This window comes from Artibeus jamaicensis, unplaced genomic scaffold (genome assembly GCF_021234435.1).
Source record: "Artibeus jamaicensis isolate MK-2021 breed Jamaican fruit bat unplaced genomic scaffold, CSHL_Jam_final contig_1132, whole genome shotgun sequence".
NCBI lineage: Eukaryota > Metazoa > Chordata > Mammalia > Chiroptera > Phyllostomidae > Artibeus > Artibeus jamaicensis.
Window position 1 is genome coordinate 4021596 of NW_026521221.1, and position 14424 is coordinate 4036019.

The window sequence follows — 14424 nt, forward strand, 5'->3', positions numbered from 1 at the left end:
TCTTCTGCTCCAGACCTGCTGGATGACAGTTGGAATTTTTGATATATATTTTATTTGGCGTTTCCAATAACGTGTTTGCCTCTCCTTTCTCACCCCCTTGCAGCCATGTACTTAAAAACATCTCTTCCCTCCAGACCTAGCTCATCCCTGTGAACTGTTTTTGACCTTCCCTCCAGCATAACCAACAGCTCAGGAAGTTGGACGAGGAGCAATTCCACTTCCTTACCTGTTAACTTTACTCACTCTGTACCTAATCTGTATTCGAGAGGGAAGGGGGCCTTTGTTAGTTTGTTCTTTGGTCCTTTCTCCACTTAGGCTTTCTACCACATATTTTCCATTCCCAATAAATAGGAATAAAGCACCCCGCAATTTATCTTCTTAAATAAGATTGAGTGGAATCATTGCAGTGTTTTTTTTTTTTTTTTGCTTTTACTCTCTCTTATTATTTCTTTCCACTTTAGCTGCTTTAGCATCTTGCAGAAGGCAAGTATTTCAATAAATAGCCCTCTAGCGCTATCTGGCGGGGCTCCAAATGCGACGTGCGCTCGCTCTCAAAGTCTCTGGCTCCTTCCCGCGCTCTCTTCCTCCCTCCCTTCCTTCCTCTTTCCCCCTCTCCTCCTCTTTCTCCTGTTTCTTAGGCTACCCCGTCCCCTCTTCCCTCTTCCTGCTGCTCCTTCCCTAGCTTCACCCCCACTTCCAGCGCCAACGGCTTGGAACAACACGGTCAGAGGCTGATAGCCGGGGAACTGGGTGATACCCTTTGGGGCCCCCACCTTCGCCCCGAGTGAATCACTGACAACTATTGCCTTTGATCAGCATCTTAATGTTTATGAAAGTGTTGCTTCAGTTTCCGTATCTCCGCTGTTGGTGGAATGGAGGGTCTTAAAACTGCATTTGTGAAGTTTGGAGGAAAGAAATCAGACTCTGGAATCCCAGCTAGTGGAGCCCAGCTAAGTTTTAGGTCCAGAGGCCAAGTCTCAGGGCCAGTTTGAGGAGGGGTCGGGGCTACACAGGGGTGGGCACAGCACCGCACGGCGCCAGACCTCCGGGAGAGAACTGGCGTGGGCGCACCTGCCTTCCCCACCCCTCTCAGGTCCCGCCTGCGGGATCCGCACCCCACAATGGACTGCTCGAGGTTTTGTCCTGGGCCTGTCCAGAATACCGTTTTCTTTCAAAACATGAACTAGCTTTATCCCCTCTCCCTTTCCCGCCCCAACCAACACGAACACAACAACTTTGATGAGAAGTTGGAAAAAAAAAAGTGGAAGAAAGCTCACTAGAAAACCCCCAGGGCAAAGAGGAGAAAGTCCAGAGTCAGGGACTCCGGAACGCAGGCTTGAGGATGCAGCGCCAACCAGCATCCACGCTCTTTTCTGGCAGGGATTTGTCTTCTTATGTGTGACTTAAAACAACAACAACAACAACACAACAGTTAAAAAAGAACCCTAGCCCCTAAACCCTCAAGGGTATGTGGGGAGCAGCCTGGGGGGATGAGGCAAAGAAGAGATTCAACCCCACTGAGTGTTTTAGATTCTCTCTCTCTCTCTCTCTCTCTCTCACACACACACACACACACACACACACACACCCTCTAAGCCTTAGAGAACGCTCTGGTCCTCCCGTTGAGCACATTGCTTCCAACGGTTTCTTGAAAACAGAGGAAAGAATATGGAGCATGAGGCCTGGGGGAGAATTAGATTCATGTAACTTCTGCAAATTTTGAAGTTTAGTTTTTACCTTGCAAAAAGTGAGGACCATATCCCAGATACAAACCCAGTCAGCGACTACTTGCAGTGAGGGGACTCCAGCCTCTCAATGTTCGTGATCACCAAAGACCCTTCCCTAATTCTGAAATCCTCCCCCCCACCTCCCTCTCTCAGAAATAGAAAAGAAAGAAGGGGGTGGGAGGTGACACAGTCCCTGGTTCAGTTCCTCTGGCACCTCACCCCCACCACCACCCTGAAGAAGCACAGCACAGGTGTAATTAATGGAGAACTGTTGCTGGGTCATCAGTAGCCAAGGTGCAAATAATTGCAGCCCACTTTTATTTAAAACTGACCAGCCCCAGAGTGATAGATCGATTCAGAGTATAAAAATGATGTATCAAAACATCAATGTCGATTATTTGAAATATTGTAGTCGAATTTTTTTTTTATTGCTTCATCGGTTAAGTGTCTGAAAGTGCAGTGTTCAAACATATATTTATGCTGTCAATACTGTCAGAACTGTCAGTTTTACTCTTCTAGATTTGTGCCTCACTTCAAATTTACTCATTTACATAAAATGCCCACCCCAGCATCCCCCCACCCTCACCTCATCTCTCTCTTTCCTCCCATCTCTGGAAAATCCGTGTCAGTTTCTTCAAAGGATTCAGCAACCTCTGCCTAAGCTAAAGTGTGCACCGCCTCTATTTCTCAATTTTCCACATCGGATTACAGGTCTTTTTCACCATTTGTAACTTTCAAAGGGAGCCTTCCGCCTTTCTTCTCAACTCTGCCCACTCCGGCCTTTTCTCCGAGCACTCGGAAAGCTTCAGGTTTAAGCATCCACATCTCAGCTGCGAATCCATCACTGCGGTGGAGAAAGAGAAAGACCGGACCTCACTGCACCTCGTTGGCCGCACTCCCGCAAACCGGGCTGCGCTGCACAGACGTTCTCACACGCGTCAGGGCCATCATCAGCTTACCTGGAAGACTGACGTCTTCCAGGGAAAATGAACTTGGAGATATAATTACCTTTTCTTTTTCCTTAAAAGCTGTGATAGGAGAAAAAGAAATAATACACATAAATGAAAGGTTTTACCTTTAAAAGCTTTGAACTCCATCGAAGGACACACGTTGGAAGCAGAATTGACAGTTTTAATTCTACCCATTTTCACCTGGCACATCCGATCAGAGGCGATCGTTTATTTTAGGGGAGCTGGGCGGAAGCTCTGGTAGAAAGCTTGAATCCACTGCATCCTAAATTGTAGGATGGGCGCTGTGCTAAAAATCACAGAAAAATGAGAGGGATTTTTTTTGAAACACAAACATTCCATTGCTCTACACTGTCTAGACTAATTGAAATTTATAAATTCACATTCTGCCTAATTTTATGTTCCCCTCCCTCCCCCCAGGATTCCCTCTAAGTCTGATAGGAGAGACAGGGCCACTTCTGGGTGAGTGTTATGGAAATGTGTTTTCATTTCCATAACACTGAGGCACTTTTTATACAGCTTTTAATGTATTTAAATAAATCTTTTTTGGAAATTAAGAGAAGCGACACACACACAACGATCGATTGGCTTTATGCCTACAACCCCAGCATCAGAAAATAAAAAGATAATTCAGAACCCAATGGAGAAAGGTTGTTCACACACACCCTTGCCTTTTCAAAAAAACAGCAGCAAAAAAGTTTCTTGTGTGCATCTGTGTGTCTCTGTGTGCAGGACTAGAAACATCTCCTGCGCGTGTTTGCGTGTTTACCTACCTCTTGCCGCACACTCGGAGGCAGAGGCATCCAGGAATCGGCCCCCAGAGAACTGTGTTTACTTAGTTTTTTTTTTAAAAAATCTCTGCACCGCGTGTGACAAGTGTTACTTCAAGAAATTCATCAGCCTTCTACAGATACTTCCAGTTTGGCCGTAATGATCTGCAGAAGAGAACTGCCATCACTTCTTCACAACCCAAGGTGTTGCAGGAACTCAGAGAAAGGAGGGAGAGTGGCTGGAACGCTAATTACAGCCGAGGCCCGGAGGCGGGGGCGGGGGCGGCGGTCGGAGGCCGGGACCCGGGGAGGGCGCGTGAGGACGGCCCCTCACCTGGCCGGGACGTGGGGAAAGTTCTGAATCCTCCTGGCGAATATTTGGAAAAAGTATAGCAGCCTTTTTTTTTTTTCTTTTAAATGCCTTTAGGGAGAAGTGATACCCTTGTGTAACAATTAGCTCAGACAATAAAAATAATTGGAAAAATCAGTTGGAACTTCTGAGTTTTTAATTACGTTTAATTTTGTACTAAGCCGTAAAATTACAAATGCCCCTCAATTAAACACTCCTCGTGTAGAGCGTTTAACAACAATTATTCCTTAATCAGTCTGGATGTGAGTCACAAATGGTGCTTCTCCACATCAAAGGGACGTCCTTCTACGTTACCTTTTAGTCGTAAGAGGATTAATTCCTATAATTAGAGGGATAAATATGTGCATAAATACCTCTCTTCCCTTCTCTCTCTCTCTCTCTCTCTCTCTCTCTCTCTCTCTCTCTCTCTCTCTCAAAAAAAAAAAATCACTTTCACTGTGAACCGTGGCCGCTCCAGTCGCGGAAGGGGCTTTAATTGCCCGCCTCTGCCCGACACCCCTCGGCTGGCGGGCGGCTGGAACGGAGCAGACGCGGGCGGACGCCCGGCGCGGAGCCCAGGGGGACACACCGGGCGCGGGTTCGTCCCGACACGACGCGAATCGGGCCGGAGGTGCGGGGCGCGGGGTCCCCCGACGGTCGCCCGCCGCCACCCCGAGGGGCGGGAGCGCTCCGGTCCTGCGGGTCCTCGCCCTGAGCCGAACGAGGCTGCAGGTTCGCTCCTCGGGCGACAAATAAAAATTGGGCCTGACCTTTGAAGACTCCGGTGTGAATATCTCATTTACCTAATGACTTTATGTCACCTCGGGAGAAGGTCAATTTCCTCTTAACCTTTCCCCCGCTGCTGCAGTAAGCATTCTCCCCTAATCAATGGTGGCTGGAATAATCGATTCCCATTTTACGACCGCTGACAAACTCCGTTTCTGGGCGGGGTGTCGGCGCGGCGGGGCTCGCGGGGGCCGGGACCGAGGTCCCGCCCGGGTCCGCCCGGCCCCGCCCGGCGCCCGGGGAGCAGCGCTCCCTCCCGCCGGGCTCGCAGACCTCGGCCCACCTCCCTCCCCGCGACCGCCGGGGCGACTTCGGAGTCGTCACCGATCCGGACCGAGATTCACCAGGGCCCCTTCGGTCACCGACAACGCTCCCCGCGGCTGCGGGGGCCCCCCCGCCGCCCCTCGGCGCGTTTCTGTTTCAAAGGCTGCAGGCAGCGACGGCCCTGCCCCGGAGGAGCGTGAGCCGGGGGGCGTGTGTGTGTGGGGGGGGTGAGCGCCAGCGCGCACTTGAGTTTCATTTACATTTAAAAAATTATTTTAGCCTTCTTCAGCGTGAATCTCACAGCTCCTTCACTCTGTCTCAGCCCTGCTAACTTTGCATAAACAAAGCAACAACAGAAGCTCAGAGTGGGCGGACTCCTGTGGATATGAAGTTCACTGGCGGTGTCCCTCTCTCCCTCCCCTCCCCCCCCTCTGCCTCTTTCCCCTTCTCACCTTCCTTCTCCTCCGCCTCCCCTCCACAATACCCAGTTATCCTAAAAAACAGGTTTATCAGATGCCACTTTGCCCCTATTTTCAGTTCCCCAGTCCGGGAAATTACTAAGTCAAAGCTATTTGGAAGTGAATTTGTGGTGAGTTCACCACTTCTTTATCTTTGGAGGGCGTAAATGTAAGATCACCTTCCAATCTCTCCTGAGGTGTAAGTTGACTTTTACACACAGAGGACTTTTCTGAGGACAGGGATCCCATCGTTCTCCACAGGCCCCTGGGATTGCCTTCCCCTCACCCCGCCCCAACCCCACTCCTACCGAGACACAAGGAAGCTGCTAACTATAAAGCCATCTAAAAGCTGCTTAGGAAAATCACTTTTCTTGGAAAAGAGGATACCAGGGTCTTTTTTATTTATTTATTTTTTTTTTTGAGATTTCTTAGGATGAACCAGGTAGTTAAAAATTAGCACCACAGTAAACTTTTTCTCCCAAGAGTATTATCTCAGGCCGTGTTAATAGCCTTTGAAAAGTAACTGAAATGTCCATCTCTTAACTCAGCACCTCCTCACTCCTGGGCACACATGCTGCTAAAATTGGGAAGTCTGTGAAACAATCAAAACAAAAATGGAATGATTCTACCTTAAAAGGCGGAACAAAGGGTAAAACATCTATTCTGGTGTAAAAAAAAAAAAGGCAGGGGAGGGAATCTGAACTCAATGGGAGGCACATCTGGCCCAAACACTCACTGTTCACCTACAACAGCCTCCTCGAGTCCAATTAGTGACCGAGACGGCTGACGCAGTCACCACTGCAGGCTGCCCGGGGTAGGACGTGCGGTTCTAGCCTTGATCCTGAAGGTGCTAGAGCTGTGACCTCCGAGAGGCGGGGAGAACAGGCCGGGCTCAGGACCTGACCCGTGGTGGGGCTGGGCCAAGTTCCCAGTATTGTCACTTCCCTTCTTGCTTCATACCAGGAAGTACATTTGCAAGTCTAGTTGAATTAGGTTCTGGATTTAAATGGGCGTTGAGGGCTGGTCCAGCCCTGAGCTACACTTTATAATAGCCTGGCTTGTAAAGGATTTCTTTCTTTCTCTTTTTAACTTGTTGTTCCCTCAGAGTTGTCCCACCTTTTCCCCCTGCCGCTCTCCCCTGCCCTGCCTCCCCTGCCAGTCAGTCCACAACCTCTTGTCTGTTCCTATGATTTGTTTCACATCCCCGACCACTGAGGTACAGACTTCATGGGATCACAGCTCGTTTGTAGGTCAGGACGTGGTGTAGGGGAAGAGCTCTCCGTTACGAAGAGTCCCAAGTAGGACTTTTTATCTCTATTTGACAGAGGAGCAGACAGACTGGGGATGGGCGCCTTGACCTCAGATAATTTCTGTAGGCTTCCTTCTTAAGCAAATTTAATTCTTGCTCGAGGAAGAATTAACTACATCTGACTACTCACTGTGTGAGAGTTTCCTTTCCTTTTCTTATCTTAAGGGCTCTCACAGGGATTTTGAAGAATATATTTAATACTGGTGTTTAGTTTCACTTCACGGAAACATCTCTAGTCTGCTCACTTCTTCCACAGTCTCCCGGAACACCTGTAGCATCCTTTTGGGCTGTGCTCTAATTCTCGCACATGAAATAGAACAATCTAATCGTCAGCTTACTCCCTTCTTCATTCTCCACACTACACACTCGTTTACTTTTTTTAAAAAAAGAAACCTTTTAATTGTGCTTAATTTAGAGAGCATGTCAGAAAAAGACATTTTTTTTAAAATTTGGACTAATAAAATAATGCTATTCTCTCCTTGGGACTGTCTCACAACTTTGTCCCTTCCGGTGTCTCTCTAAAAGTTATAAATCAAAATTATATGTCAGGTTATAAACCGAAAGTGTGGGGACAAGAGAAAGGACCATACAGAGCGAGCACACTAGCTTTTCGGAGGTGCATGAGGTCTCTAAAAGGCTCGTACCCTAAGTGGAAAGACATCTCTTTCAAGCACCTCTCAGGGGGGAGGTTAAATCGGATCACTCCTGAGGCTGTTTCTAACCCCAGGAGGACAAAAATGTGCTCTGGTCTGAGGAGCAGTCAGGAGCCCAGGCTCTGGACTCTGACAGAAAGGAGCTGAATCCTGGTCCTACTCTGTGCTAATTGTGTGATCTTAAGTAAGCCAGTTAACCTCTTTGAACCCCAGTAATCTCATGTATAAAATCAGAATAACTGTACTCAGTGTTACTGGGTATGTTCTGTTGGCCCTTCTGGATCCATTCTTCACTCATTCCATCCTGCCCTATGGTGCTGGTGCTGGTGTGGATGGTGCCAGAATGCTCCCTTGGTCTTTGCTTTCTGTTGGCTTTTTCCAGAATGAAGAGAGTGAGCTCCGGGTATTGATCGCAGGGTCTGTGGGCTGGCTGCACCCCAGACACAGCTGGAGCAGCCCTCTTCACAGGGCTCTCTGGGTTCAGACCACCACTTCCCTCTCCATTACCAGCCTTGGGGCACTGCCCTGCCCCTGGTGAGCTCCTAACACCCTGCTCACACCTTCTTAATATAGTTTCTTTATGAAGCACTCCTCAAATTACCCCGCTGGACCTTGATTGATACACCTTCTAAACTTAAAATTAAGATTAAAATTAAGTGAGATAATGTATGTAAAGCACAAAGCACAGTTGTTTGTTTGTCGTTGTTGTTTGCATACAGGATAGGCTTAATAAACAGAACTTTGCGTTATTTTTGTAAGGTAGTTGTTACCTGCTTCAGCCTCCTCATTTTATATAACAGGAAATGGAGGCCCAGTGATTAAGGTATGAATTCAAAGTCTAACTAACTCGAGATAGTAACAACTGTGGGACCGAGTCCCTGCACCAGCAGCTTGCAGTTCACTGTTCTGTCCACAGCAGCTTGTTAAGCAACTCAGGTGGGGGAGGAGGGAGATGCCTTTGTCATAGATGTTGAGAAAAGAGTTACATCAGTCAGAGGCAGAGGCGCAGGAGATAGGCACCTTTCCTTGTAGCACTGGATCTGTCTCTGCTAAATCATTGCTGAAATAAAGCATGCTATTGTGATTGGAAATCCAGCGATTTCACTAAGAATAGAATAGGCATGTTACAGGAGCAGCAATGCATGCTTGACAGGTTAAAAACAAATTTATGAACATATAATTGGAAGTTTTACCCGGAGGCATCATAATGTTTCTAAGACATACAGGGTATACCGAAGTTCATTTTCAAATAAAAACTGATTTTTGGATGAGCAGTGCAGATTAAATATGAACTTTATCATTCTTTAGAGTCTGCCACTGTGCTGTGAGCTGCTGCAGAACCCGGACACCAAATTCCGGCCCACCAACGTTCTGCAACTTGATAATACTTACAATGTCATGGAAACCATTGATACCTACTCTCATTCAATCATTCAAACAGGTTTTCATTAAGCTTGTAATACTCTCCAGAAACGTATGGCTGCTAACATATTAATTAAATATATTGTCTGTTTCAGTGGTTTCGCAGAGTGAAAATACAGGGAGGTGTGTGAACGGATGTTTATAAAAACAAAGGCAGAAATATGCCCAGGTTACTATGGGCGCCTTGAAGAGGCTGAGTGGGGTTGGAGAGCCTTGAGAAAAGAGGCTTTTGTGGGTCAGAACTGAGTCCCAGCAAAGAGAAGTCGGCCTCAGTCCAATTACGTGTTAGCCTTCCAGAGCCTTTCAAATTGATGACATCAGTTTATTAATATGTAGCTCTTGCTGATATAGATATTAGAAATAAACTAAAAGCACACATGTACTATTATATTACATTTTACTGTGATAGGTTGGCTGAGGTATATGTGGAAACTTAGAAAAATTGAAATAATGTTTCTTTTGGTGACTAGACTGTATGACAGGAAAAAAGGGGTACATTTAAAAGATGATATTTTACACAGACTCCTTGGAAAATGTTACCTTGAAGAAAGATTGCTTAAATGTCCTTTCCGAGTTGAGGCTCAGTTATATGAGTTAGGCCAGGCTTATTTGAGATGTAAACATATACTTTGAAAAATGAGTTGGGATCTATGCATGGAAAAGAAAGTAGGGCCATTTATTTTGGAACCCAGGATGCGTTTATATACAATTGGACATGCTAATAAATATAACACAACTTAAACAGGTTATTTCTGCCTATTCATCACAAACTCGGTCATTTGCATCTCTATTGTAGTTGATAAATACGGTGCCTAAGTACAATTTACTTTACCTTGGTAATGCTGATAATTATTTGCGTCTCTTTTTTAAACTCTAAACTAAAACATTATATAACTCTGGCTTATTGTCATTCAAGTTGCTGTTGTCCTCTGACCTTGAACATCCTCACTGGGTTCCCTCATTTTTTGACCACCCCATGCCAAAATTCATCCTATTCACACTGTGTGTGCACGCGTGTGCTTGCATCTGCATTTTAGCCATCCACAAATGCAGCTATACTTGGAACTTAAAATTAACTTCATGATCTCAAATGTAGATAGTTTTATTTTTTTCTTTCATTTACCTGCCATATCTTTATACTCTATTTTTAGAAAGGGGAAGGGAGTGAGAAAGAGAGGGAGAGAAACATCAATGTGCGGTTGGCTCTCACAAGCCCCTAATGGGGACCTGGCCCACAACCCAGGCATGTGCCCTAGACTGGGAATTGAACCGGTGACCCTTTGGTTCTCAGGCCTGAGCTCAGTCCACTGAGCCACACCAGCCAGAGCATGATTTCTTACTTCTTGATCATTTTCTGCCAATTCATTAGTCATATTTTTATACACTTGAACCTCCCCCCAGTTTAAAACATTAAGAAATGTATCTTTAAACATTTTTGTTTTAAGAGTAATACTCATTAAAGACAATTTGACAATGTGAAAAGTAGGTAAAAGAAAACCCAAATCACCTCTAACAAAGTATCCAAACCCAATTGCTGTCAAAGTTTTAGTGGATTTTTTGCTGTCTTTTTTCTGTATATAGTTCCTTTTATGTAGTTGTAATTTTACTTTGCATAAAATTTGCATCCTAGTTAAATATTTGAATTTTTATGACTATAAATCTAGATGTCTTTAATTAAATTAAGTATCATAATTCACTTTCCAGTATGACATTATTGAGCACTAATTATTATTTTTATTTTTTACATACAATCTTGTAATGAACACTTTGTGCATAAAAGTTTTTTAAAACTCAGGGTGATTTTCTCTTTTTTTCTTTCTCTTTAAAAAGAGTTTACTTATTTATCTTTAGAGGGGAAGGGAAGGAGAGAGGGAAGGACATATCAGTGTATGGTTGCCTCTTGTGCGTCCCCTGCTGGGAACTGGCCTGCAACCCAGGCATGTGCCCTGACTGGGAATGGAACAGCGATCCTCTGGTTCGCTGGCCGGTGCTCAATCCACTGAGCTGCACCCGCCAGGGCTCAGAGTGATTTTCTTAGAATGAACATAGCTCAAAGGGTATGAATGTATTTAAGTCAACATCCAGAGCCTCTTTCGATTTTTTAACCCTTTTCATGACCTCTGTGACAATTTTTATCTTAATCCTTAATCATTTCCTGTTTCTATTTCTGGCTGAGTAGTCAGTTTTTACAAACATATATTTATTGGGGCGACATTGGTCAGTAATGTTCCATAAGTCTCAGGTGTACAACATCATGATACAATATCTGTATATTCTACTGTGTGCTCTCCACCTGAAGTCTAGTCTCCTTTCGTCACCATGTTGTGAACAGTCACTTTTGAGGGAGGAAGTCCTGAACGCATACAGTCCATATCTATGCTCTGAACTTCAGCTGGCCTCCCAAAGCTAAGGTTGCCCTTCTAAACATGTCCTGTGGCAACTCCTTCCCGTGACAATAACTCACGCTCTCCTCTAACGCTCTGTCCCTTTCTCTCCCCTTCCCCCTTCTTTCCTTGCATCCTTTTCTCTGTCTCTACAAACCACTCAGAAGCCCCTGACTATTCGCACCCGCCTCATTCCCAGGTGACTTCACTTCCTCCTTCACTGAAACCAAGAATTTCTGGTATGAGCCTTCTAATATTTTTTTCTTTCTGTTACTCCATGTTCTTTAGTCATAGCATTACCCTGTTTTTAAGAATGACTGCTATCATCCTTTTTACTTCTATAATTAGTAAAATATTTATCACATTATATAGGTAACATATTTGGCTGTTAGAAAGCATAATAATTGAAAGAATATTTGTGAACTAGCTACTCAATTTAAAAAGAGGGACATTGGCCCTGGTTGGTGTGGCTCAGTGGACTGAGTGCTGGCCTGTGAACCAAAGGGTTGCTGGTTTGATTCCCAGTCGGGGCACATGCCTGGGTTGCAGGCCAGGTCCCCAGTAGGGAGCATGCAAGAGGCAACCACACACTGATGTTTCTTTCCCTCTCTTTCTCCCTCCCTCCCCTTCTCTCTAGAAAATAAATAAAATCTTTAAAAAAAAAAGAAGAAGAGGGACATTGCATACACTCGTGTGTTCCTTCCTTTTCTTTCTTCTGCTTCTTTTTCCTGGGGGAAGTACTATCCTGAATTTTTAAAAATAGTATTTTTGCGTGTATATATTCCTGAACTATATGAAGTCTGTCCGGAAAAAGTCCAGCCATTGATAATATAGTGAGAATGGTTTGCAGGATATCAATGTAACCTGGCAGCCAAGGAGAGTGGACTGGAATGCACATGTGTGGACAATGATGACTTCACTGTACTAGTCAGTGGGGGTGGTAGATGCCATTTTGTGAGCATGTGCACTGTGTGGTCTCACATTCAAAATGACTGAGCAAGTAAAGCAACAGGCCTGCATCCAATTTTGCATTAAGCTAGAACATTCCTCTGCAGAAAGTATTTGGATGATTCAGAAGGCCACAGCTTTGGGCAATTGGTGACTGGCAGCTTCATCATGACAACACACATGCTCATGCATCACGTCTCCTGAAGAGTTTTTTGGTGAAACATCGAATCACCCAGGTGACTCAGCCCCATTGCAGCCCAGATTTGGTGCCCTGTATCTTCTGGCTTTTCCAAAACTAAAATCACCTTTGAAAGAAAAGAGATTGCAAATGATTGATGAGATTCAGGAAAATACAACAGGGCAGCTGATGGTGATTGGGTGAACTGTGTGAGGTCCCAAGGGGCCTACCCTGAAGAGGACGGAGGCATCATTGTCCTATGTACAATGTTTTCTGTATCTTGTATCTTCTTCAATAAATGTCTGTTTTACATATTACAAGGCTGGAAGCCTTCTGGACAAACCTCGTATATATTTTATATAAATTATATCTATCACATGCAATATAATGCCAATATATTATTAATACATATGCTTAACCTCTCTATAGTCTGTATATTGTATGTGTATGTATATTCCTAAACAATATATTGTTTCATTTTGCTTTTAAAAAATGGTATGGTATTCAACGTAGTCTTCCTTGATTCTGTTTCTCATTAAATAGTATCTTTTTAAGATTAATTTTTATGTGTAGCTATAGTTTTTTTCTTTTTAAAAATTTATGCTTGATATTCATTTGTGTAAATATAACACAATTTGTTTATCTTTTCTTTTTTAGGTTGTTACTATCTTATTGTTGTTGTGGCTATTATAAAGAGTTATGCTATAAGTGCTCTGATATTTGTCTCTTGATGTTTATGTGCAAATAATTTTCTAGATTTAGAGTATACACCTACTGGTAAATTCTCAGGTTTTTTTGGTATACAAATGTTCAATTTTCCAAGATAACACTAATTATTTTCCATTGATTGTATTGATTTTAACTCCTGGTAGTTACATGTGAGGTATCCTGTTGAGAACTACTCTGTGTGGCTTCAGAGACTGTAGCCCCACAAGAGTAGACTCTGAAAGGGGTTAGTAAGTGTCTCTGGAAAACCAGGTAACACAGGTGGCAAGCATGACCTGACTCTAACACGGAAGGTTCCTGTGGGAATCAGGCCTGAACTGTACATTTTATCCTTTGAAGCTTGCTCTGCCTAGCAATAGCCCTGTTGATATAAACTGGATGTTTAAGTTCAAGGCATAGGAGTAAACTCCTTATCTCATGAAACACTTTTTAAACACCATCTGGCGTCAGCATGACTAACAGATCCTGACCTATGACAAATCTCTGTGTTCCTTCAATTGTTATCTATAGATAATACGTGTTTTTTTAATGACTATAGCTTTTTGACACTGATTGATGAGCTATGCGTGTATACAGTATACACCTACACAAACTGATCCCAGTGAAAGCCGTTTTAGAGAAGGGTTCCGCGTTTTCCCCACTAGAGAGAATTGCCACCTCCTTCTAGCCAGAACAACAAGATTGTGTTTGGGATGACTTATTTCTCATCCGCTGTGGATGGGAGAGCTCTGTGGGACAGAGTTCTCCCACACTGGAGAACTCCCACACCCGAGTTTCCCAGTGATTGTATTGATTTTACTCCTGCTAGTTATACATAAGATATTCTATTATCCACCCCCTCTCAAATACCTGGTAATTTTCTCTGTACTTAAAATGTGTTTTGAGAGACAAAAGTTTAAACTTCATTGCAGTTTAACTTATCAATTTTTTATGGCTTATGCTTTTGTGTGTCTTGTATAAAAATACTTTTCATATCCTAAAGTTATATCTTGGTAAAATTGTTTAATAAATTTGATTTTTGTACTTAATTCTTTAACCAGTAGGGATTGATTTTTGTGTGTAGGAGTGAGGTAAGAATCCATTTTCATTTTCTCTGTGTGGACAATCCACACCCCAACTCCATTACTTCCCTAGTGTTCTTCAGTCCATCTGTCTCATATGTCAATTCATCTATCAATGCTTTGGTGCCTCAATGCAGACAATAAGTATAGTTTTCAGAAACAGAAAATGACAGTTAGATTTTCCTTCTTCTAATTCTATGACTTTAATACTTTATTTTTCCTTCTTTCCCTTCTCTTTCTCCTCCTTCTCCTTCTTCCTTTACCTCCTCTTCCCATTTCTTCTTCTTTCAGTCTTATTGCCTTTTCTAGCATCAGATCTTCAGGACAGTGTTGAAAAGTAGCATTCTTGAACAGTGGGCATCATCTCCTCCCTAATTTATTGTTAATGACTGTTTCTAGAGTTTCTCCATGAAGAATGTTT

General features: G+C 43.9%; 1 long non-coding RNA gene across 1 annotated transcript; it reads right to left on the reverse strand.

The window, feature by feature from the left end:
- Window positions 1-2141: 2141 nt before the first annotated feature.
- LOC128627485 (uncharacterized) lies at window positions 2142-3647 on the reverse strand. Its single transcript, XR_008391663.1, has 3 exons — window positions 3469-3647; window positions 2803-2984; window positions 2142-2571 (listed from the first exon to the last, which is right to left on the reverse strand). It is a non-coding gene; the product is annotated as an uncharacterized LOC128627485 (long non-coding RNA).
- Between the last annotated feature and the right edge of the window lie 10777 nt (window positions 3648-14424).